General features: G+C 39.2%; 1 long non-coding RNA gene across 1 annotated transcript in view; it reads right to left on the reverse strand.

Moving 5' to 3' along the window:
• The window catches only part of LOC119716149 (uncharacterized), a 30421-nt gene extending 18509 nt beyond the window's left edge, over positions 1–11912 (reverse strand). Inside the window, exons 1-2 of the long non-coding RNA XR_005263915.2 lie at positions 10931–11912; positions 7424–7488 (exon numbers count right to left, since the gene is read on the reverse strand). This is a non-coding gene — a long non-coding RNA (uncharacterized lncRNA). The remainder of the gene's footprint in view (positions 1–7423; positions 7489–10930) is intronic.
• Positions 11913–24556: the final 12644 nt, after the last annotated feature.

Below are 24556 nucleotides of genomic sequence, written 5' to 3' on the forward strand. Positions count from 1 at the left end.
AAACTCCAGAGAGATAATTAACCCCTTCTTTCTAGTGACATCATTTTTTTGACAGATGTTTGTCAAACTTACCTGTAAAGATACTTGGTAAAGGCGATTCCATACTCACATGCAAACAATTATTTCCAGTGCCTGACTTTTCGCTCCACTACAGATTTTCTTAACATCTGATTTTTTTTAAGGAATATGACATCTTACTTTATTATCCAAGCATCTTAGAGAACTGATTATTCCATTCTTCTTTGAACAGCCTGTTATATATATGAAGACTCATGTGTTCTCACCATGTGTTCTCTTTCTCAGTAGAAACCATCTCAAAATGCCCATCTCAGCCCTTTTATGTAGTTTTTGTTGTTTGGAGTCAGGACTGAGAAATTACTCCTTTCTATAACAAAGGAGGTGTGCCTGGACATCAAAATGGTAAAACACCATCAGGTTTGAGTTTGAGACACACTCAAATTGGTTTTGTTCTGACTAGCTCAGAACAAAAATAAAAAAGAACAAAAAGCTAGCCCAGGTATGGTTATACAAGATCTGATCACAGCAAAATAGCTGAATTTACATAGCAAGGGGTGACCCACAATTACTCAGAGAAGGAAGGACTCAGTTGCTTAATGCCATTTGAGGCATTAAAGGGAATTGAGGAATCTCCACTGCCAAAGTGACAGAAGACCTTTCAGCAGCTAGAAGCCAAACTTGTGTGGGATTGTATTTGAAGGGGTACCAAGTGCTTGTGTCTGGACAACTGCCTTTCATTCAATATGTGGATAGTTCAATTCACCCCGTCCAGAAGAATTAAAATTAAATAGGACAACTTATGCCCTATTTTATAGGCATTTGAAAGGGACTATTTCTCTTCAGTGGTACAAATGCAGCCTGTGCAATAGCTCAGATGCAACTATCTGAAATTGGGTGGGTTGAATTCCACTCAGGTGTTCCTACAAGACTGGTAGGCAGTGGGGATTTACCCATAACATCTCTCTACAAACTAACTCAGGTTACAGGAACTCCCATAATTCGGAGCTCTCTGCAGATTTACCCAAATTTCTCAACTGTTCTGGGAACCAAATTAATTTATACATCATTCTGTGCTTCTTCTACTGAACTGCTAATTGCTATGTATTTCTAACCCTTACGTAGATATCCTTCTGCATGGTCACTCCACATTGTAAGTAAAACCGTGAGCTGTGTGTACGTAAGTCGGGATACAAAATTTATGAGAGCTCTGTGGTTGGAAAGTCCATGCAGCAAAAGATGCCATAGTTGATCCATTGTTTTACTCACATTGGAAGTCCTTCCTTCCTTCCATGTCCTCCCTTGGTGCAGAAACACCAGATAACAAGGTCATGAGAGCAATTCAGTAGCTATTTCGGTTCCTCCTCACAAAGTCATGGGTTGTGCTGCAGCTCACTGCAAGTTAATTAGTGATGCTGTTTTCCTGGTTTATTCCACTTGCCCTGCCATAAAGCGCTCTGATCCTAGAGGCAATATTTCTCTCCTCTTGCCCTGCAAAGTAATTAAAGGGAACAGGTCTGTGGTATGTCTGCTCCAACTGCCTGGCTTGATTAACCCCTTCAGTGTCACCTTTAGGGGAAGAACAAGTCAAGTCCCAACTCTTGATACCAGACAAATATTTAGATAGAGTGCAATATCAACACATAAACTCACAAAGTGGTCAAAAACAGAGATTCTGAGCCACTGGACTGCTAGCACATGTAGTACTCAACCTCTTATGATCAACAGTTATCAAACACCAAAAGATTGTTTTGCATGTGCTAAATATCCTATGCTCTGGAGGATATAAGGAAAACTGTGTGATGTAGTAGGTGCTGATGCTAGGCTGGTTAATTAGCATCCTTCAAGTACCCCACTGACAATTAACATGAATGAACAGTCTTCACAAGACAGACAGATACCTCTGCCAGATGGAGATGTAATACCATGGCTGTACCATGGAAGACAGGTGAAAATAACTCTTGCAAAAAGTGTTAGAACCAGCTTACACTGCAGCAAAGAGCAATGAGCCATGATCACATAAAACAAAGAGCACTGGGAGCCAACAGTGTGGTTTTCCTGCTCAATTCCCAACATTTACCAGGTTAAGAATAGTGTTATCAGTTGGGGATAGGTGGGAAAAGACATGCAAAACCTCTGTAACAGAGTACATCATCCTGGAAGGATTTGTTCAGGTAGCCAAGGGCTGTGGGCTTTGGAGCCCTGCTCAATCCTTTGATAAGAAAAGACATATTACTGGAGAGTCTCCATATCACTCTATAGGAAGGAGTTTAGGGAAAGACAATATAAATGAAACTAAGCTTTTATTTGAAAAGTATGGGATTTGCTTTTCTCATGTGGGAAAAGCAAGAGAGCTGACCTCTCCCAAGGCCAAACTGAAATTCAGCTTGGCTTTAAAAACAAAGAGAGCAACAATAAACAATCTTACTGGAGCTGTGTCCTGTAAAGTCGAAAAATGTAATTAGTCACAGCTGATCCCTAATAATTTCATGCCACAGGGCTCTGGGAGCCTTTATATAGCAATTAAAAAGAGCTTAGACCAAATTAGTACTGTTTAAAAGGCAGGGAAAAAAAAAAAAAAAAAAAAAAAAAAAAAAGATTGCCATGCAAGTTCATGGCTGTAGAGGCCATGAGCTTTTAAAGGGAAGGGTGAACATGCTGATTTCTGCCTGAACTGCCTCAGGCAATTGCTAACTACATTCACTACAGCCCACCTGGCAGGCAGAGCACAATGCTAGGGACTCTCTTGTTCCCTTGCTCCTGCCAGAGCTGCCCTACTGACTGGCCAGAAATGTGGACACACAGAAAACAGTGATGAAAAGTGCAAAATCATGCTGGTTCACCAGCTCAGGCAATGGGAGCATTGACCCATGAGTCCTCGAACCTTGTCCCCTCTTGCACAACATTTATGCCTTTTTGTGTTGAACAGCCACTGCAAATCTCACCCTTGTTAACATTTTTAATTGGTTGACCCTGTCTTGGGCTTAACACAGGAAAAAAAACCTGCAGAGGAAACACCACCAGTAAGCTCCTGGTGTTGCTTCAAGCTGATACGTTGGGAGTTTATAAAGGACAATGTCAAGGTTATGCTTTCTGGTAATTCAAAAGGCAGCCCCAGGGAAGAAATGAAATGTGAATGTGTGCATGACCAGGTGGTAAGCAAACTGCACATGGTCTTCTTGGAAGCAGTTGTCACCTGAGCTAGCTTTAGCTGTTGATAATGTAGATGTCTCCGGCTGAGTTCATTATCCCACACTTTACAATCAATGGTGAGAAACAGGCATTTTGGAGGCATCCTGCATCACCCCTGCTTTAGAGGTGTGCTTCGGGAGATGAATCTCACCCTCTGTTCAATGAATCCTCACTGAAACTCATCAAGGACCCTGGCACCTGAGCAGTCTGAGTCTTGTCCCAGGCACCAGACAATTTATTCAGCCTTCTCTCAGGCAAGAAGGATTTGCTGGAAGCAGTCCATCAGCTTGTGTCTGGTTTAGTACTCCTCACAAAAAGAAATTGTAGAGGTAATAAAAAGACATGACTTGAAAGGCTTTCCACAAATACCTTGATGGGAACTTTGTAAATGTAGAGATCTGCAGTGGAGACATGCATGCTGTCACTAGCTAGACCAGTAGAGAATAAGCTGGTTTCTTTTCTGCTGCTGCAAATGGCATCACAGAACCACAGGGTGGCTTACAGACCTCCAGAGGTCCCTTCCAGCCTAAACTAGTCTGTGATTCTGTCTACTTTGTACTTTTGCTTGGAGGAATACTCCTTGTTGTGATTTCCCATATCAAAGTTCTTGTCTCAATATGGTCTGGTTTTGATTATCATCTGGGTCTTGATCCCACTATTTCACCTTCCTCCACAGCCTTCCCCTTGTCACGGAGAATGCAAGACTTTCTTCCTGTTTCTCCTAATGCTTGGCACCCATGGGATTTCTAAGGAGCAAAAAGGAGGGATGCCCTCTACAGCCATGATGAATGCATAGCAGCATAGGTGAAGATGAATGAAAGAAGGGAGGGTCAGATGTATTTGTTTAGCATCCAGCCTATGATGTCCACCATGTCTCCCAAAGGGTCACCGCATGGATGCAGACATATCTTCTGAAGACAGATCCCTCACATGCTGGACCACAGAATTGTGTGGTGAGGATATAGTGTGCTCAGTTGGAATGGAAGAATTACATGATAGCTGCAAATCTCTCATGCAAAGGATGATTTTCAAAGGCTTATATTTCTGCCAAATATGTGTGAATTTTATTTTAGAAAGAGACATAACTCCAAATTCCAATTTTTCCTTCTTTTTTTTTTTTTTCTTTAACTTGGGCAAAGCAAAATATTTTCCCTTACCTTATTTGTGGAAACTGCTGGATCATGTTCACTTTTTCTATTTAAATAAAAGAGTCTAAACCCCTTTCTGCCCAGACAATTCAGTGTCAGCATTATTATTAAAAAAAATTGAAATGGATTTTTTATATTGAATGCATCACGAAACCTTATCTATATTGGGACTATTTATATGCAGGGTAAAGTTTAATAAAAGGGGAGGGCTGATTGCCATGGTGACCATACATCTATGCTCCGAAGCACTCTGTGCACCTCCTGTTTCCTCTATTTTCTTTCATCCAGCCAACAACAGCTTCCCGCACTCCGAGTGACTCAACTCTTCCCTGTCCCAGTCTGTCACCTCCTGCACGCCAATGAAAAGAAAGGTTTCCCTGAACCTGCCCCAGCAGTGCTGCTTTACAATTCTTACCTTTTTCTCTCCAGATTCATCACCAGAAACTTCTACCTATTCGATGCTTTCTTTCTTGCTCTGTAGCCATGTCTGCATGACAAGCAATGCCACTGCTCTCTCTCAGACCTCACAAGCATTTTCATCCCTGTAATGCTAGGCTCTGTGTGACAGGTATGTTGTGTCCAGGATACCAGTTGTATGAAAGAAGGAGAGCCACATCAGATCACTTGAGGGGCCTTTTGAAACTTATTTTGGCAGAAGAAATTAAGGGAATTAACAGTGGAACATCAGAAGTACTAAGTAAAGGTATAACTCCAGTGGATCATTTGCAGAAAACAAATACGATGGAGGACATCAGTGCAGATGCAGGATCTTTTTGTCCCTACGGGGTGCACATTCTACTTTGTGTCCACTCTGTGCCAACTGCAAAACTACTCTAAGTCCTGTTTGCTAAGTCTGCCTCTTTACACTGAGATGGGGCAGTTCTCAGAGCTAGCAGCAGGTAAAACAGCCACTGCTGTGAAAAGCCACATCCTTGTCAGGTGTTTTCTCCAGTGTTTGTGAGACTTTAGACATAGGAGGTGAAAGACAAGCCAAAGGAAGGTGTCCTTTTCCACCTACTTTTGCTGAAGATAAAACATTAAAAGCTCCCATAATAGTCGATATTTATTCATTGTATTTCCATAGGGCCATTCAGAAACCTCCTGCAGCATACAGGTCCAAGAAAGACCTTACAAACAGAAAGAGCTGGTTCATGCAAACAGGTAACCCATGAAGATATTTCAGCCTATCTGAGATCTCACATACTCCTTGGCTGCCTTTCTGCAATAACTGGAAAGAGTCTTGGCTATGTGTGAGGTCCTTTTTTAGTCTTCTCAGTGTAGAGCCCACAGCCAGATGGATGACTCTGGGCTTTTAAATGTAAGCTGTAAGAGAAAGCCTTGCCATGGAGAAGGCTTTGCTCTTAATAGGCAAGGCAAGAAGGAGGCTGGGTTTAATAAATGAGTTAGCCTTTGTGTTCTGCAGAACTGGACTCTGTGGCCACTCGTGTCAGATCATTTTGGCTTTGAGCTATGTGGACCATTGGTATGTTTTCATCACAGAAGTGAGGGGAGGCCCACAGAGACTAAACTGCCTGCCTACATTCATGTGGGGAGTCTGTGGACATACTGAAGAATAAGAGCAGTTCTCCTGGGGCCTTCTCTAATGGTTTAACCACCAGATCTTCATTCCTTCCATGCAGTGACTGCTTGCCTTCCAGCTGCCTTGCACACTCAGGGTCAAGGAGGGTTGAATACATTTGGATAACATACGGCGCAAGCTGAACTCCTTCCAAGTTTTTAGCCTAATCTTGTAATGTCCTCTTTTGAAGTTTTAAATGAAGTGGAGCTAAAATTTCTCTGCTTGTAAGAGCCAGTTTTTTATTCATCTTCTCTCTGATGATTATTTCCTGGTTCTGATCAGATGATGGCATGGAACTGATGACCATCTTCAATACCCTTCTTGTAAGATATTCAGTCAGACTAGAACAATAGTTACAGTCTTTCTTTTCATCCTCTATCATGTAATTATCTATCTATCTCTTTGAAAAATATCGCCACATTTTTACCCCTGAGTATTTTCATCTTCCAAATAATAGTCTTTTCTATCTATGTCAAAGAAAAAAAGAATAGATATCAAATTTTTTTTTGAAGGGCATATTTAATGGATTGGGATTTTGCTAGCCTATATTAGTTTTGCAAAAATACTTTTCTCTTCAGGGTGACCTACGCCAATCTGATGGCTTGAGAAATTTTCAAAAGAGCACCCTAAAGACCTTGAGACAGTGATTCCATTTTCAGCATTTGAAGCTTCTTTTGAATTTATTAAGTTGTCTAATCTAAGATCATTTTTTCTCATACCTTTTATAGTCAGTAGTGAATAACTGGCGTACTAACAGCCCATCTAACTGCAGTTCAAACACCTGTAAGTCTAGAGTTTAGGATATCCAAAAATTCTGCGTGTATGGTAATATTTACTTGGAACTCAAAAATATGTAGCTTTCTTCTGGGATCATATAGGGGCAAATGATAAAAATCTGTACGTTACTTTAGTTCTTCCACAGCTTTTATTCCTATTGGGCTCTACTGTCTTGCATGATGTCCATGAGAACATCTTCAATAAATGGAGCAAACACTAATTTTCCCGTTTATCCTACACTGGAGAGAGGAAAGGCTATCACCATGTTTATCTGTGTTGCCTTGAAGCGGAGTTCAAGGGTTTTGCTGGGTCTGCATGTAAGTTTGGCTGGTTTGTGTTACAGGACGTGCTGAGTACGTCTGAGAGTTCCAGCTCATTCAATTCGTTGCATCAATACAGGTTGACGGCCAACTGTCTGGAAAACAACTTGGCAGGAAAGTACTTGGACGTCCTGGTGGACACCTAGTTGACAATGAACAAGGAACGTGTCCTTGTGGCAGAGGCAGACAACATCCTGGGCCTCATTAGGAAGAGCACTGCCAGAGACACCTCATCAGATGGTCCAGTGTTGGGCTCCTCACCACACTGGGGCAAGCCCAGTGAAGGGCCACAAGATACCTTTAAGGGACTTAAGAGCAACTGTCCTATGAGGTAAAGCTTAAAAATCTGGGATTGTTCAGCTGGGAGAAGAGAAGGCTCAGGGGGAGCTTACCTTTATATAGAAATACGCAACCACTGGTAGTGAAGAAGACTGAGATGGACTCTTCTTAGTGGTGCCTAGTGACAAAGCAAGAGGCCATGTGAACAAAAACTGAAATAGAGAAAATTCTACTTCTACAGAAGAAAAAACAAAACAAAACAAAACAAAACATTTTTATTGTGAGGTAGTCAAACACTGGAACAGGTTGCCCAGAGAGTTTATGGAGTCTCCATCTGTGGAGAAATTCAAAACTCATCTGGACATGGCTCTGGGCAACCTGCTGTAGGTGACCCTTCTATAAGCAGGATTGTTGGACTAGATAATGAAATAATTCAAGACCAAAGCATGCCAGCCTGTCAGCAAGCTGGAACATTACAGAGGCACTAGCTGTCCCTTGTTTTAAATCATGTAGTGTCGTGGGCCAAAGGTGCTGTGGTTAGGAGCTACAAGGCCAGGACTGTGTCTATGCTGAGTCAAAGTGGGGAATCTGCTCAGGCAGTTAAAGCCGTTTGTCCTAAATGCAGCTGCTATTACCTCCTTCTGCCTCCTTTCCTCATAATTCTCTATTCTACTGTGGCTTCTTCTTCCCTTGGCAGAATTCTCCTATTTTTTTTTTTTTCTCCTGACAATTTTTTTTTTTACATACTTTCAGTTAATTCTTCCTAGAGCATCTCTAAATGGAAGAACATTTAGGTTGACAGCAGCGACAGCTTTGCTGTCCTATATCTGGAATTTCAAAATGATACTTTGGGTTGGTAGTGGGCTGTGGAGGTGAGTCCAGCAGAGAATAAAGAAGACCTTGAGAAAAGACAGTAGTGTGATTATACTTCAGCCAAATCCAATTTTAATTTCCTTGAAGTAGATGTTGTAATTTTTAAATTGCTGTTCTGTGATAAAGATCCTATGTCCCATATGTAGTTAAAATATAAATAACCCTCTTGGGATCAGGTGGGAGCTTATTAAAAGGAGCAAACCACATATACCCCCTTTCTTGCATTCATAGTTTGGGTTGAACTTTTTTGGTTTTGGTTTGCACTAAACCCTGTTGCATTTCCAAAAAAAGAGTCTCCCATAGTGTCTGAGCTGGGCTTTTTATTTTTATTTTTATTTTTTCTATAACTGGAAGGAACATTGCCTTGTGTTTGGGTGGTCAAATATAGTTTGTACACCTTGGAAGCAACCAAGGGTTGTTATTTTTTCATCTATCTTTCATAATAGATGAAATCTCCCAAGAACTCCCTCGGTGCTGAATTCACAGGCTGTCTGGAATTTAATTGTGGGGTGAACATGGAACATTCTTCCTGGAAAAAGAGATGATGGAGGTGGAGTAGTAAAGATGGTTAACCAGAAAAGCAAACAAAATCAGCCGTAGACATTTATTAGCATTTAAAATAGAGTCTTGTTGAGTAATATGTGTGTGTGAGCGTGTGAGTGTGTATGCCTTAGAGGGGACCTTCATAACTGGGTGTTTGAGGGAGGGAATAGCAGCCATTCAGATTGGACAAACAAGGCCAAGATGTACCCTGTAATTTTCATAATGAGAGAACTTGGAGCAGAAGACTTGGGATCTGAGGTATACTCTGTGTGACAGTCTGCCAAGAAAATAGAGTGGCCACATTAAGCAAGGCTTAGTATGGCTGAGGCAGCTGTTATTGACTGGAAAGAAATTTGGAATATAGTATGTGCAAAAAATTGCTTTATTTCCCCACAAGTGTCGACAACAATACCAAGACACCACCAACAACCAGAATTGATAGATCTATGCCTGTTTCTATCTATGTCCCTATAGAAATTCTTGGCAAGATACTGAATGCCAAAATTTGTGCACACAGAAATACACACACACACGAATAAGTTTGTTTTCTACAAAATAAAACAAAACAACAACAACAACAAATTTGCATTGAAACACAGTAATATTGGAAAATTTCAGCCAAGCAAGAGCGTTGATAGCATTGCAGATGTGCCTATTTTCAGAACCAGATCTCTGAGCCATTTTGACTCACTTGGAATGCTGCTCTGCAAGAAGAGGTGAAGTGACAGGGATCGGGGAGCTCTGTCATAATTTTAATTCAACCTATATTGTCTGTGAATTTGATAAGAACTGCGAGGCTGCAGGAGAAAGACTGACCTGAAGTGCTAAAAAGGAGAGAGGCAGTCAGAGAGCTGAGATGGAGGCAGGGGATGAAGTGAGACCAAGTGGCTGTTTACACATTTATCACAGGGGGAACTCTATCCAAGCATCGAGGGAAAAGATTGTTGTTACCTGTCTAGGAGCCATTTTCAGAATGTACATCTTTTTCCTAATGCCATAAAAATCAGGTGCAATGCCTCTCCAACCCAGATGAAGTTACAGTAGAGAGAGTCTTAAAACTGAGCTATATCTTATGAATAGAGACCCACATCCATGATTTCTCACCAGGGAAAATTGGCTTTAATAGAAATGATTTGAGAGTATATCTGCTTTAGCTCTGCTGGAATTACAGTAAAAAGAAATCTGATTTTAAAAAAGACGAAGCTCTGCATTTCTAAAAAGTGTTTAAGAATGGGTGCCAAACATCGAGTGCCCCTAAATCACTCATTCTCTTAGAAATGATATTTTAAAATTCTTTTTCCCCTAATGAAAATCTCTATACAAGCCAGGCCAGGTTTTGACCATACCTAAAGCACTGCAAGTCTTGAATTTTAAAGCCAGATTTATGACACACATCTCAGTATGGTTTCTCTTTTGCAGACCCATCATAGGCAGGAAGTATTCTGCTTTTGTCTGTCACCTTGTATTGTTAATATGCTTCTGTATTAATTATTTATTTATTTTCTTTCTCAGAGGCAAAGGATCAAAGTACGAAGAACTGGTCTCCACAGGTTGTGCCATACCAAGGGATAAATATGTTTTCTTTTTAATTTTCCCGCATTACAGTATTGAAAAACAACCTTAAGAGTTTTCTAGCAAGATTGCCTTTTTATTGTGTTTATCTAAACTCATTAATGAGAACATTGCTTTTAAAAGTGAGTCTAAGAAAATAACAAAATGAGCAATGCCTCACTTCCTCTCACCAATGGCTTCAGTCTTTTCTTTCCACCCTTTTCCCTTCTCCCTGGTCTACTCCTGTTACCCACTGTGTATCTGGCAAAGTCATTGCTTGCCAACTAGAATTCATGGGCTTACCAGTGAACCATTTGGGGTGTATCTCTACAAGATACTAATGCATGGTGTGTTGCTAGGAAATTGGAGGGTAGAAAGTGCTCCTTTGATTGAGAAAAAATGGTCTAATTATATTTATTATTATTATTACTATTATTATTATTATTATTATTACTACTACTACTATTATTATTGCTACTACTATTATTATTACTATTACTAATAATAATAATATTTGCCTGTCAGCTACTGAGTTCTTCCAGCTAAGAACCATCATCAAATCCAAGGAGATTTCATGGAAATTGCAGTTCTTCTCCGTTGCAAAAGGATCATTCTCCATTAAACTTCCCAGCATACTGATTTCTCTTTCTTACCTTCCTCCCAGTCTGTTGGCAGCTTCCCAGGAGCAGTACATCCAGCACCTGTATGTCATGGAGCAGGAGCATCCACAGGCACTCACAGACCTTTTACCTGTGGCATTCAGACCCATGCTTACTCTAAGCAATGGCTATCAACAGACTTTCAGACTCTTCTCATCAGGCAGCACTTTTTTTTTTTTTTTTAAATTACCCAAATATGAATCTTATGCTGTCTTTCCTTTTTATATATTTATGAAAACACTCCTCACTGTTTTACTGAGCCTTTGGAATAGCAAAGGCTTTCATTCACAGTTGCTTAAGAACTGAATAGACACATCATCGTCTCCCTTATTTATTTAAACTCTGAGACTTCTCTTCACTTTTTATATAGAAATGGGTCCAGAGAGGTGCTGTTGCTTCTTTTTTTTTCCCCTGTATGTTTACATTTTCGCGTTGTGCAGCTTCATTTAATTTGCTCTCCCTTACATCTCTTTTGGCATGGGCAATTCCCAGCTCCCCTTTTCACTAATTATCATTTTGGATCGCTGTTGCCTTACCTCTTTTGGCCCTGGGCCACTAATCCTCTGTCCTCACAGATAGACTTGGCACTCCCCACTTGAGTAAGATCTGCGAATTTCATTCATGCTTGTGTGCATTCCTCTGCCAGATCATGAATGGGGATGTTAACTAACACTGATCCATGTGGCTATTCCACTAAACTGCTTTCCCGCAATGCCATGTAATATTATGCATGATTCATTACCCTCTGTTCTTTGTTTTCAGCATTTCAGTTAATGATCGGCCTATGCAGCTGCTCACAGAGAGGCTGATTTTAATTTATGTGGCAAGAACAATTTCATGAGACATTGCCTCACATGCTTTGGTACAGACCAGATATTTTATATCTACTGTAATCACTTTAATCTTGTTATTCTATTTTAACAAAGCAAAGATTGAGTCCACGTGTATCTGAACTTAATCTATCTGTTTATGCTCATGCAAAGTCAATTAAAAACACAACTAACTTAAAACAGTAGCTTTACTTTTTACTTTTTTTTTTTCTCCCCACTCACTTGTTGCAAAGGAGACAGAGAGTTTTATTAATATTATAGGTCAAGGTGATCTTAGCAGCTAGAGCAGCAGTCCCTCCACCCTTCCACCCATAATTTTCCAGTCTTCACATCCATATCCAGAAAAAAAACACACATGCATACATCACCATTTCCATAAGCAAAGACTGAATAATGGCAAAGCAAACGTGAAAGGAGGGTTGCATTTCCATCATATGATAGAGCAGGGGCTCTGCACCTGCTTAAGATAAAACAGCCAAGTAAAATCCTTTTAAAACTCTTTCCCAGTTTTCAACCCGATTTTCAAATTAGAACTCAATTCAGTACAAGTATCTTCTTGTGAGTGGAGAGAATGAAGAGAAAAAAAACAGCAAATAGCAGAAAACACAGGGTGTGTGGGAGGGAGGAAACATGAACAGCTTCTTCGGAAGCTAACATGACCATTTTTCTTACATTTTAATGGGAAACAATTTCTATTGTGTGTCTAAACTTCTAAGTCTTCTTCTAAGTGTCCCTGGCTGCCCACTCACTGTGTCAGCTGTTGAACTGGGATTAGGTACCTGGTGCTTTTATGAAGTTGTGCCTGACTATTTCTTATGCTTCCGTGATCACTGCCTAACAGCCACATCTCTAGAGATATCTTGATGTTATGAAGATTGGTTTGTGGGGATTTTTTTTTTTGTTTACTTGTTTGTTCGTTTGTTTGTTTTGAGGGAGGTTAAAAAATGAAAATCTCTCATATCCATGGAACTGGAACCACAATGAAGTGTACAAACTGTAAGGTTTCTCCTGCTATAAGCAAAGGCAAGTTTTACATTTAAAATACATTCAGAAAAGAGATTCCTTGAATCCTTCTTCCTTCACCTTCTTCCTCTGCCTCCACTTCCCTTGTCTGTCATTGCTGCTCGTCCCAAACCAGGCAGTGCTGTCCTCCATCTTTCATTTCATCACATCTTTTGCCAACAAAACTTCAAGGCGACAGTCTTTAAGAATGGAGATCAAATAAGAAACAGGAAGACTGAATAAAAAACTTAATTTTCTGATCCCAGGCCAGTGGAAAAGATGTCTGCTAACTTATGAATGAATCAGATTTGTGCTGGAAGTCATTTACAAGGAATGTGTGCTTGGTCTCTTGCTTCACACTACTCAAAGTCACCTATTGAAGTCAGGCTGCATCTAGGCCACCACTGTTATGCTAATCCTAATGTTGATCCAGGACCTCAGCATGACAGATTCACACGTTTTGTTAGAGCAAAAGGTCTGCTGAAACCTCCAAACAATGTCTCTGGAGAGCCAAGAGTGTATTTAGATTCAATAGACATCTGTATTTGGATTCAGATTACATTCTTAGCTATATTTCTCCTCCTCCTGCTTTTAAATCTCCAGAAAAGCATAACTTTAGAAAGGAAGGCTACATTCCCTGACAGCCAATGAAGATTTACAAGCCAGATGGTGATACTTAAAATAAATAAGGAAGAATGATGCAAGTTAATTTTTTTCTCTTTCAGTGTGAAAACATCACCATGCCTTCCTCCTCCTACCTCTATCACAAGATGAATGACTACTATAAACTCATTAAATCCTTCTGCATTAATTAAACACTCTTTCCTAGCAATACTAGAGATTTTGGAAGGTACACCTTCTAGTATCAGAAAGCAAAAAGATGTATTCATAGACATAATAGTTGGAATGTACTGAAAAGTACTCCCTGTTGTCACCCCCAAAAAGTTTCTGTGTCTAATTAAAAAAAAAAAAAAAAAAAAAAAAAAGGCAAAATTTCAGCAATTTATGTGTATATATATATATATATATATATATATATATATGTATGTATATTAAATCTTGGGCTTTTGGCAGCCAACAGTTTATATTTTTGCTTTATAGCCAATGCATTTTGGCAACTGAAATCCATAAACATTATGGCTTTGAACAACAACAAGAAAGTAATCCAGCAAACCCCTCAAAAAAAAGTTTTTCTCAAAATATACCTTTATCTCTTCAAAAAATGGTTTAGGTTATAATGCTTTATTTTGCAAACACCAAGTGTTTATTTCATAAAAACAAAATCCCTTTATTTCTGGCTACCATGCTTTGCTTTTATGAGAGGATCAGAACACATCTGGGACTGGGAGAGCTGTGCTTGGGACCAGAGCTTAAAGCTGCATTTTGTTGTGCATTGCAAAATCTGTCTGTGGCTCATCATGAGGAAAACTGAGTGAACTTGTAAGTCTTGTGTAATACAATAAGTCCAGCTGAATGGTCTAATAATCCCTTTTGGCACTAACATCTACGAATTGATAAAACATTGTGAACATTTGCAGTGATACTGAGAGGAACATATTTCCTTCCACGTTGTGGTCTCCTTGCATGTCATTCATCTGATGACATGCAGATGTCTGAAATTAAGTTGAAGAATCCCACTTTAGTGTTGCTCAGAAAACATGAAGTGTTGGAAAGCAATTCCTTGTCCAACAGAGAACCTCCCTGGTGTATCCTAGTGCCTCTTGCACGTACCCAACTCATCTGTGGTCAGGAGTGTGCTGGAGGTAAGCAGAAAACATGCCCTTCAGCTCTTCTTCTTAATCAAAGGAGACCTTCCTGCGGCTGGGGAAGCAGGATTAGAAGGCTCTAATAACTTGAGCCAACTATTTGTTAAAAACAGAAGTGTAAAAATCTGTGTACATTCATTGCAATTTCCTCAAGGGAAGATAGTTCCACAGGGTCATCTCTGGGGCTGAGACAGTGTTGGGCTCATGGTGTTTTAGTGTCTGGCCTTCAGCAGAGAAATAATCTTTCAGAAGAAGCAAAACTGAGTATGATCATAAGAGCACTCATAGACTGGTGCTCAACCACCATCCTCTATTCAAAATTAGGGTAGAAAATATAGGAGGAATCTACAGTGGTGTTACATTTTGCAGCAGAAGTGCAGTTTGGTAGTAAACCCCACAGTCACATCATTGTGTGGATGGAGTCACATCCATTGGCTTGTTTAGTGGGATGGCTCAGACTGTGCAAACTGCAATCATTTGGGAGAAAATTAAAACAGCAACCCTACTGCAAGCACCCAGCATATGCTCCCTCATGAAAACAAGACTTTTGGGCAGTGGTTTCAGTATTAAGAAGAGAAAGTCAAGGAGAGAACTTTTTGCTTTATTCAACTACCTAACAGGAGTGAGGAGATGTAGACAGTCTTCCTGGGGTTGCAACATGATAGGAGAAAAGGCAACAGACAGCAGCTAAAAGAAGAGAAATTCCCCTTAGATATGGAGAAATATATCACACATTTTACGGTTAGTCAGATAGTGGAAGAGAGGCCAAGATAAATTAGGGCTCTTCATCCATCAACATATTAAAAACTTCTCCAGACCAAATCAAGCAACCTGACCTAAACTGGTTCTTTTCTGTGTGGGTTAGGCATGACAACTTTTAGAGGTGTCCTCCAACTGAAAATATTCTGTGGCAAGAACCTGAACAAATGACTAATCCTTAAAACAGCCTCATACCACATGAGTTGTGGGTATGTTCAATCTAGACACAAAACTAAATCAAGTCTGAAACAAAAATCCCCAAACCACATGTAGTGGAGTTAATGGGGCCAGGTCATCACCTTCTTTGATGCACTGATCTTTCTAATTGCACCAAATAAACTGTTACTGCAATGTATAAAGAGCCTCAAATTTTCAGCTAGAGAAAATATGCCAGTATCCACTACAAAATTTTCTAGAAACACCAAAGGCAAGTTTTCTACAAGTTGCTTAGTAGCCTTTTGCAGTAGAATAAATTAGCATACATTGCAGTCTGCTCCTGACAAAACTGACGTTGCAGTCTGCTCATGACAAAATCTCTTAATAAGGCAGTTTGGCATCTTTGTGCTATCACAGTGGATATGTTTCAGGTATTTAAAGCCTACGAAAGACACGACCCCCCCAGCATTGTGATTTTGTGGTACATAAATGCCTTGATGTGGAATTTAGCAATAGCAGTATCCCTTATGCAGCAGAGGCTTGCTGCCACAGAGCATTGGTGCATGAAAGTTTTTTTGAAGCTATTGTCATTTCGGAATGACAATGACAGTGGTCAAAGAAGAGTTGCTCTGACATCCTTGCATCTGTCAGTCTGAGTACTCAGCATGGAAACTTTTCCTTGAAAGCTGAAGAAGATATAAAACAGAAAGAGAAGCTACAGATAGACATTCCTGAACATGGAGGAGATGGAATGTTTTTCTGTGAAGCTCTCATTCAGTCAGAACATTTGAGTACAAATACATGAATAAATCTGTTAAACATAAAGGATTGTTGGATCGTTCCTTTAAAATATAATTATTTATTTTCATTGCATCTATGCCATAAATCTCTGAAAAACAAACTTCTTACACTCAGAGTGACCAAATCTACTTCATTATACCTGCAGAAACCACACGTAACTAATGGACTGAGATTGTTCACCATATTATGTCCATATTAATGATGTTTCCCACAGTCTGTTTTATTTGCCCACCCATACAGATCTTCCCTTGGAAGATTAATAATAATCATCCTCAGCTTTAGGGGTCTTGTCCTGAAATTCTTTTTTTTTCTTTTTTCCTTCTTCCGTATCTTAATTCTACCTTATTACTCATTTGTACCATCTTTATAAAATGTTCTTACAGATTAGACATAGATAAATAATAGTTTATTTTTTTGGCTTGAAACATGAGACAGAACATTAGTAGAGAATGTTGTTGTTATGGGCTGAAATAAAGAAGAGATTTAGGCAGACATGATGGAAGAAAAATTTAAAGGTTAAAAAGTTGATTTGGGACAGCACGATAATAGGTGTTAAGCCAGCATGAGCAACAGTTTAATATCCTTTCACCTCCTTGAAATAAAAATGATATAGAAAAGCATGTTTTAAACTGAAATAGCAAAAAGTATCATTTTAAATATATCAAAACTGAATGCTCCAGCCAAAATGTTTACTTTATTCCCCTCAGCCAATTGACTAGAGATTACAATAAAATAATACAGCTATATGCAATTTGCTTCTATCCTGTTCATAGTATTTTCCTAATTATCACTCATTTTTGGCTATTGAAACTTCCTTATCATTTTTAGGCCTTTAGGCTGAAATTTCCACAGCAGATTAAAAAACTGAAACATGGAATAGTTGATAACTTATGGTGAGAACTGAGGCTCATGTCAACCCACGACACCCAGCCTTAATCTATATTTCCCTACACTTTCCCTCCTTCTCCCATCAAATTCCTGGCTCTCTATGGCCTGCATTGTCCAACTTGCTGACGATCACTAATCTTTCTGCCTCTTTGTCATAATTTCATCTGTAGCTGCCAAACAGGCTACACAAAGAAATAAAACCCAGTCTTTTCCCTTTCACTCAGCAGGGAGCTCCATAAAGACTCCCTCATTAGCAAACACATAGCTGCCAGCAATGTTCTTTAATAGCTCCCTTTCCCTTAGAGGCTTTATGGGTACAAATGAAGACTGATCACAGGCCAAAATCTCCCCACTACTCACACAAATGAAATATCTTGTTTGTCTGACCATTCTCCAGCTGTAAAGGGATCGAAAGCACATCTAGGCCATCTCTCTGATCGCTGCACCCTGGACTATAATTACCAGCTCATTGAAATGTAAATGACTGTAAAGACAAGCATGTTCACTGCCCAAAAAGCACCAGAACTACTTGTATTTCGTTTATGACAAAAGGAAAGGACGCATCTGCTTCAAACTGTTCTTTTGGTGTTCTTGCAAAATTTAACTAAGTCATTCAACAGTCCCAAGAGATCGGTGGAACTGGGCTGTAGACTCACGTCAAAGGGTGAATTTGGGGAATGTAATGGCAACGACAACATATAAAACTGGAGCACAAAGCTGTATGCTGGTAGTGATCCATCGAACTCCATTGGGATATATTCACTCTTTGGGGTCTTCTGCAGGGAATTTTATTGAGCAATTCTTTGTGGTGTTCAGCCAAAATTCTGACTCCTTGAACTTCAGAAGATAAAGAACAAAATAGTTCCTACCAGCAACATTCAAAGCCAATGTCATTCAAAAGAACGTTCAAGGCTAATAGATGGGTTTGTTTCAACATAAATGCACTTGTGCAACAACGTACATGTGTGTGTCTTCCGATTATGTGTTGACTTCATACTGTGTATGTTGACTCTTACTCAACTGCACTTGGGATGCACAGATCCATTGACCTAAACAATTGAGAGAAACTGAGCTCACCAATGTCCACAAGTTAGTGAGATACATAAGATGAAATGCACAGAAAATACTTGAATCTAGATCTCCAGATATCAAAGCAGTTGATCTTGCATGAAGCAGAGTTCTTTCTTTCTTTATACATGTACATACTTGTAGATGACAGATTTACAATTTTGTGTGAGTGTGTGTGTGTGTGTGTGCGTGTGTGTGTATTTACACCTCGCCTAAAGCTGCCCAATTGCAATGGGCCTTTGATGCCCAATCTATATTCAGGAAAGTAGAAATCTGAAAGCTAGTGATGATGTCATTCCAAGGATTCAGGAAGAATGAAACAAGAACATAATCTCCCATGGTTTGAATAACTCTTAGAGAGTTTAAACTGTCAATCTAATGAAATTGAGTTCAAGCTGGTTTTAATTTTTTAATCACTATTTTTAATGAGAATGGGATAAAGTACTTTATAAGGAAAAGGTTATCATAGACTTCAAAGACAAGGAAGTTAAAAAAAAAAGAAGTTACTCAGTCAAGGGAAACCTTGAATGAAAACAAGGATTTTCAAGCCTTTAGGGCAGGTTTTAGTTTCCTAGGCTACCCTGCCTCTTTTTAGGATCACTCCCATCTTATTTCCTCCACAGACATAGAACAGCCCAACAGGACTATGAACTTCAGGCCAGAGTAGTCAACTGCATGCCTTGTTGCTGGCCTTAGTGAAATCTTGGCTCTTTGCACTTACCTTGGAAGGGAGGTTGACTCCTTTTTGAAAATTACATTTTGATGTGTTTGCAGATTGCTTAGTGCTTGCACTAAGGATGCTATTCCACCATGACACGTTTATGAAATAACACGAAGGTTCACTACCCAAATAATTTTCCAAGCAGCAGTAAAATATCCCGGTATTGTACATGCCACCTCAATTTACTCCTTTTTCTCAGCCTTGCACCTCGTTAAATTTTGATTTGTGCCCAGAAGAAATCACAGGACATGAAATTGTTGCAGTTACCCTTAAAGAATACTAAGTAGTCCTTTAGTATTGACTTTGTTTTCTATACAGATTAGTTTCAGGGATCTGGACTCTGAAGTTTATTTTTAATTTTTCGAGAATATTCAGGGTGATACCACAGCAATAGTACCAGGTGAGGTATGACTGCATGGCTCATTCCATACCTTCATTTCATTAGAAGGTCCATCTTAACTTCATTGGAAATTGTACCTTCAGTAAGAGCATTTCCAGATCAAAGGAACTTTTGAGGCTTTTATTTATATTATTTTTTTAATCATTATTTATTTTCCTTTGGAGAAAAATTTTGTTGAGAATAATATAGTTTAAAAAAATAAAAAATGGGATAAAAAACATTTTATTTTATTTTATTTTTGCTAATATCATCTTACTTCTAGGTCATGTGATTGCATCAAAGCCTTAGAAAGATGTTTAGAAGTTGATGGCAGGAACATTCTTCAACATTGTAAGAGACCCACTTATAAATCCTCATTCTAACCATTTTGTCCTCCTTGTAAATATTTTCAGTGGAAGAGACTGAAAAATGAGCTGGTGGTTTTCTTAGATTGAGGGAAACAGCTTAGCAAGATTTGAACTTAACTCGGAGGCTTTTCTTTCTGTGGACCACTTAAGGTATAGGAACAACTTCTAAGAGACCATAAAAGCAAGCTCATTGTCAACAAACTTAAACTCACTATGTCAGGGATGGCAACTACACTGCAAAATGTGTTTGGGTCTATAACTGAGGAAAAGCTTACACACTGTAAAATTATGAAACTTTCTGAGTAGTCCAGTTACCACAGCAACTGGGGAAGTCTCAGCATTTTATTCTGTTTTCTTTCCATTAAAATACTCACATAGTTTTTGTTTCATCCCACTTTACAGAAAAGAATTATTTTTTCAAATGTCTTTTTTTTTTTTTTTTTATATAATTTTTTTCAGGACTGGATGAGAAAACCATTTCCTGCCCAATTCTAAAAATACATATTGTGAAGCAAGCATCTTGCCTCCTCAAAATAAAATATAATAAAATAAAATATTTTACTCCAGCCAATAAAAACTCACCTAAAAATATTTCACTGACCTGCAGGGCTGAATCTCGCTGGATGAGACAAATCAAAAACCCAGAAATCACAGCTATTGGAAACATTTGTTATGGCCTAGGTAGGCCTGATACACAGCTGCTAGGAGGAGAAAAATTACTGAAGTCCCCAAGGATAAAATATTGGAGTGGCATAAATCAGTTGTAATCATGGAAAGTAACAGGGGGAGGAACAGGCTACAGTCACAGGGAGAAAACATTCAGATTAGCACCATACCTCCCAAGCACGAACAATGCTGTCATTTTAGCATGTGACAACAGATGTTTGGCTTTCATAAATTAAGAACATTCCAATGAAGAATAGAGGGACTTTCTTTAGCTGTGGTAGATGAATAAATTTCTAGAGTATCAGTGACTCCTTCCATTTTCCATAAGACTTCTAGATGTCTTCTTATTATATGAAGCATTTGGGAAGAGAAAGGTGACCAGGAAGGTGGGTCAGTTTTCATCAAAAGACTAAACTGACAACAGCGCTTTAATCTGGAAAAAAACAAAAACAAAAACAAAAACAAAAACAAAACATAACTGAAACGGGCTATAATAGAGATTTAAATATTCATAAATTGTACAGAGGAGACAGATAAGGAACATACAGCTTTCTTCCTCCTTTAAAAAATAAGGTGAGAAGATATTGCTTCAGTGAAATTCTCAGACAATATGGTTAAAAAAAAAGTGTCACATGGAATTCATTTCATATAAAGAATAATTCAGTAGCTGAGTGTGTTTGCATAGGATATTAAGAATAACAAATGAAATAAAGTCCTTAGAAAAAGATTTGAGAGATTAATGGAAGAAATAGGTTTTGGTGGCTGTTAGATAGGATGGTCATGGCCTGATTCTGTGGAAGTCTCCAAGCTGTTTTTTCTTTGAAACCCTGGGCTTTCCAAAATAGAAACAGCCACATTATGCAAGCTGTATACATACAGAGGCTGTCTACTCATCCACACCAGACCACGTGTAGAGAAGATAAGGATCTAGAAGGAAGTATTGGCTAAGAAAATGGGCATTTTCATACAACATAATTAGTTCTGGAGTCGGAATGCTGAAGGTCTGTGTAGGAGGTTAAAGTGTTTACCCCAGTAACAAAAGGTAAAACTGCTACAGGCACAGATAAAGAAGGCTTTACTATTTGGTTACAAAATACATTGAAAAGGTTGATTACTTAACTTTAAGAGGAAGAGATATGCCATTTGCAGAAGGTGTGGGATGGAATTCTGAACGTTTTCAGGTAGCTTTCTCCTTTCATGGTTGCAACTGCAAAACCCATCTGTACACAGACAAAGAAAATACTACAAGGGACACTCTTCCTGTATTGCTTCTCCCTCTGCCAAAACCAAGAAATATCAGAAACCTACTGAGAAAGGTAACATTGTCCCCATGAGATATTCTTGAGATGTTCTTGCTTGGCCTTGTGGATATATTGCACACATTCCTGCTCTTGTTCTCCATGACATGAATTAAAAGTTATTTAGATGGATTTGCTGGGAAGACAGCTGCTCCAAAGTCAGTGTCAGGTGATGATATGACCCATCCAAATCCGTGAGCTTCTCCCATCTCCATAAAGAACCAAGTCAAGCTCCAGAGGACTATTTCTTCATATAAAACTCAACCCACAAAACCAGTTCTCAGGGTGTCTTTCCATTAACTTAAATCTGAACTGGGTCATGTCCAGAAGAGAGTTTATAGGCCGTCTTGCATTCCAAACAGGAAAGGATTGGTGTAAAATGCAATTAAAATGATGACATTTCAAGCTACCTTATTATTTTTTCCTTAGTTTTAATTTTATTATTTTCAACTGCTTTTATTAAATACTCAAATCCTTCCGGTAGGCTTAGTACCTTCCCCCTCCCTTCCAAACACACACGTAAATTAAAGAATGCTTCCCCTGTACTGAATTCATTAAAAAACAGGAATACAAACTAGAGGTTTTGGGTTGCCTTTTTTTTTTTTTCTTTTCCCAAATGAAACATTCCTTATTTTATTATTTTCCCACATTTTTTAACTACTGTATAAAGGGTCCCCATCTGTAGACGCATTTGAAAAACACAGGTCACAAATTCTGGCTAGGAGTCCAGCTTGTAAAATGTTCCCTGACCTTTTAGACAGAGCAGTACAGTCTAGTTATTTATATAGATCATTTTTCTTCTTCCCCATTAAGGAAAAAAAAAATAGAAGGAGAAAAAAATAGTTTTGATGCAAAATGTGTTTTGCCAACTATGCTGCAACAAGTAGATCTGGCATTTCCTTCACAGAGGTCAGCTGGTGCTGTTCCTTCGAAATCAGCAGTATTCTTCTGATTTACACCATCTGTGGATCCATCCTAAAGTAACACACTGAAAAGCATGTGGAATTCATTTATGTGGGTATGGGTATTTTGTTTGGCTTCATAACTTTCTTTTAAAAATGTACGTGTTGGACTATCTTCAGGGCTTTCCAGAAGTACTCAAAATGGATCAGGGTGGAAGGGATGGAGGTGTTCTTTATGACCTTCCCCTGATCCTGACTGATCTGGGCACAAAGGCATTCTTGTGGTACAAGCTTGTGTTTTCCAAGAACCACTCAGCTTTTGCCACACACCTTGGAGAAGACAAGTAAGGGGAACTGCTTATAGTGGTTCACAGGTGGGAGATGGCAGTGCTTCTCCAGGTCTCCACCAGTATGAAGTGGGATGGATCAGGGTGAGGTGTGAAACTAAGCTTCAGGATGTCCTAGTGATGACAGCTTTTAGTGTCTTATTTCTCCCACAATGAGAGATTTGTGTGCCCTGTGCCAGCAATGATCTAGCTAATACAGATTTGACCTTCTTATGCTAGTGGAGAAGCTCAAGAGTTGCCAGTTGGCCACCGATACTCTGATTTATCCAAATTTTAGTGTCTCTGTCAAGGTACATCATAATTGCCATTATTCAACTGAGACAATTATCTCTGGGTATACAAAATGTATTCCTACAGCATATATCATTAGAAGATTAGGAAATTAAACAATAAGTTTTAGGATGTGGTCATACCTACCCATGGCACCTTAAATGGTACCCAGGCTTTCACAGCATCCCTTAACACTCAGATGGGGAGTAAACCCTCAGTTTTATCCCTATTTTAAAGAGAGAGTTGAAGCTCAGCAGTGGAATTTATCTGGCCAAATGTAGGCATCATCCCAAAGGAGATGGCCAAAACAAGTCAGAGGAACCATGGTTTAAAAATGTGATTTGTCTCCATCGACAGTGGAAGCAGCCAAGTGCAACTAGTGAAGCCGCGTAGACGTCTGCACTGCAGACGTATAAAGTTGGGTGAGATGAATCCCACCCAACATGAGTTGGCAGAGTCACATCATGTGTCTGAGGAGAAACTGGGAAGAGGTATTCAGATCTCCCACATGCTAGCATTATTGCAAAAGCATTAGCCCATCTTCTCCACTGCACAAGCAGAAAGTAAATTATATATGAAGAACACATTTTTGGAAAGCACGGAAGGAAAAGCTTCACATATCAAGGGAATGAGCAATGTGAAGGTTTAATTTCAAGAACAGGTCAGCTTCAGCTGCCAAGTGGTCCTTGCTGAACTGAGCAGCCAGGTGGCCTCACATAGCCTTGTGGTCAATTGTACATGGAGATCACCTGAGGACTAGAAGCACATCTGTGCTTACTGCCCACCTGTGCCATGGAAAAATCCTTGGCATTAGCTGGCAATGATTTCTGAATGACACTAACCTGAACTGGAACTGAAGGCTCTTTTTGCCTATTCTTTCCCTTGAAGACCACCATGTAATTCTCCATTAGTTCCAGCATACTGAAAAACATAGGTTTTCTTCAGAACTTCTGGTATAAATTTACCAGAAGATGACAAAGGAAGCTAACAACTAGAAGAGTTAATGACAGACTTGATATGCAGTTGCTGGGCTTTGTATTTATTTATTTTTTTTTTCCAAGAAGGTTTCAATATCTTATTTACTCAATAGTAGATACACTATCAGAGGCCTTTGTTTCCTTTACAGGGAAATGGTTGCAAAAACTCTCTGGTCCTTAGGTGGATTTTCATGACAACAGTAAACAACAGAGAAATCTTGCTCGTCATTTAATTTTCTGTTTTGATTATAAGACACAATCTGCTCTGGTCATTTTTGTTTTGGAGAAGTATTATGGAAAATATGGTAAAAATAGATCTGAATAGTAGCCTTCAGGGGATGCAGTAGGTTTATCATTTTCATCAGTGGGAATTGCAGGGGATGAAGTATTTTGCTTTATTTAACTTACCTGGAACAACATCT

The sequence above is a fragment of the Anas platyrhynchos genome, chromosome 2, assembly GCF_047663525.1.
Source record: "Anas platyrhynchos isolate ZD024472 breed Pekin duck chromosome 2, IASCAAS_PekinDuck_T2T, whole genome shotgun sequence".
NCBI lineage: Eukaryota > Metazoa > Chordata > Aves > Anseriformes > Anatidae > Anas > Anas platyrhynchos.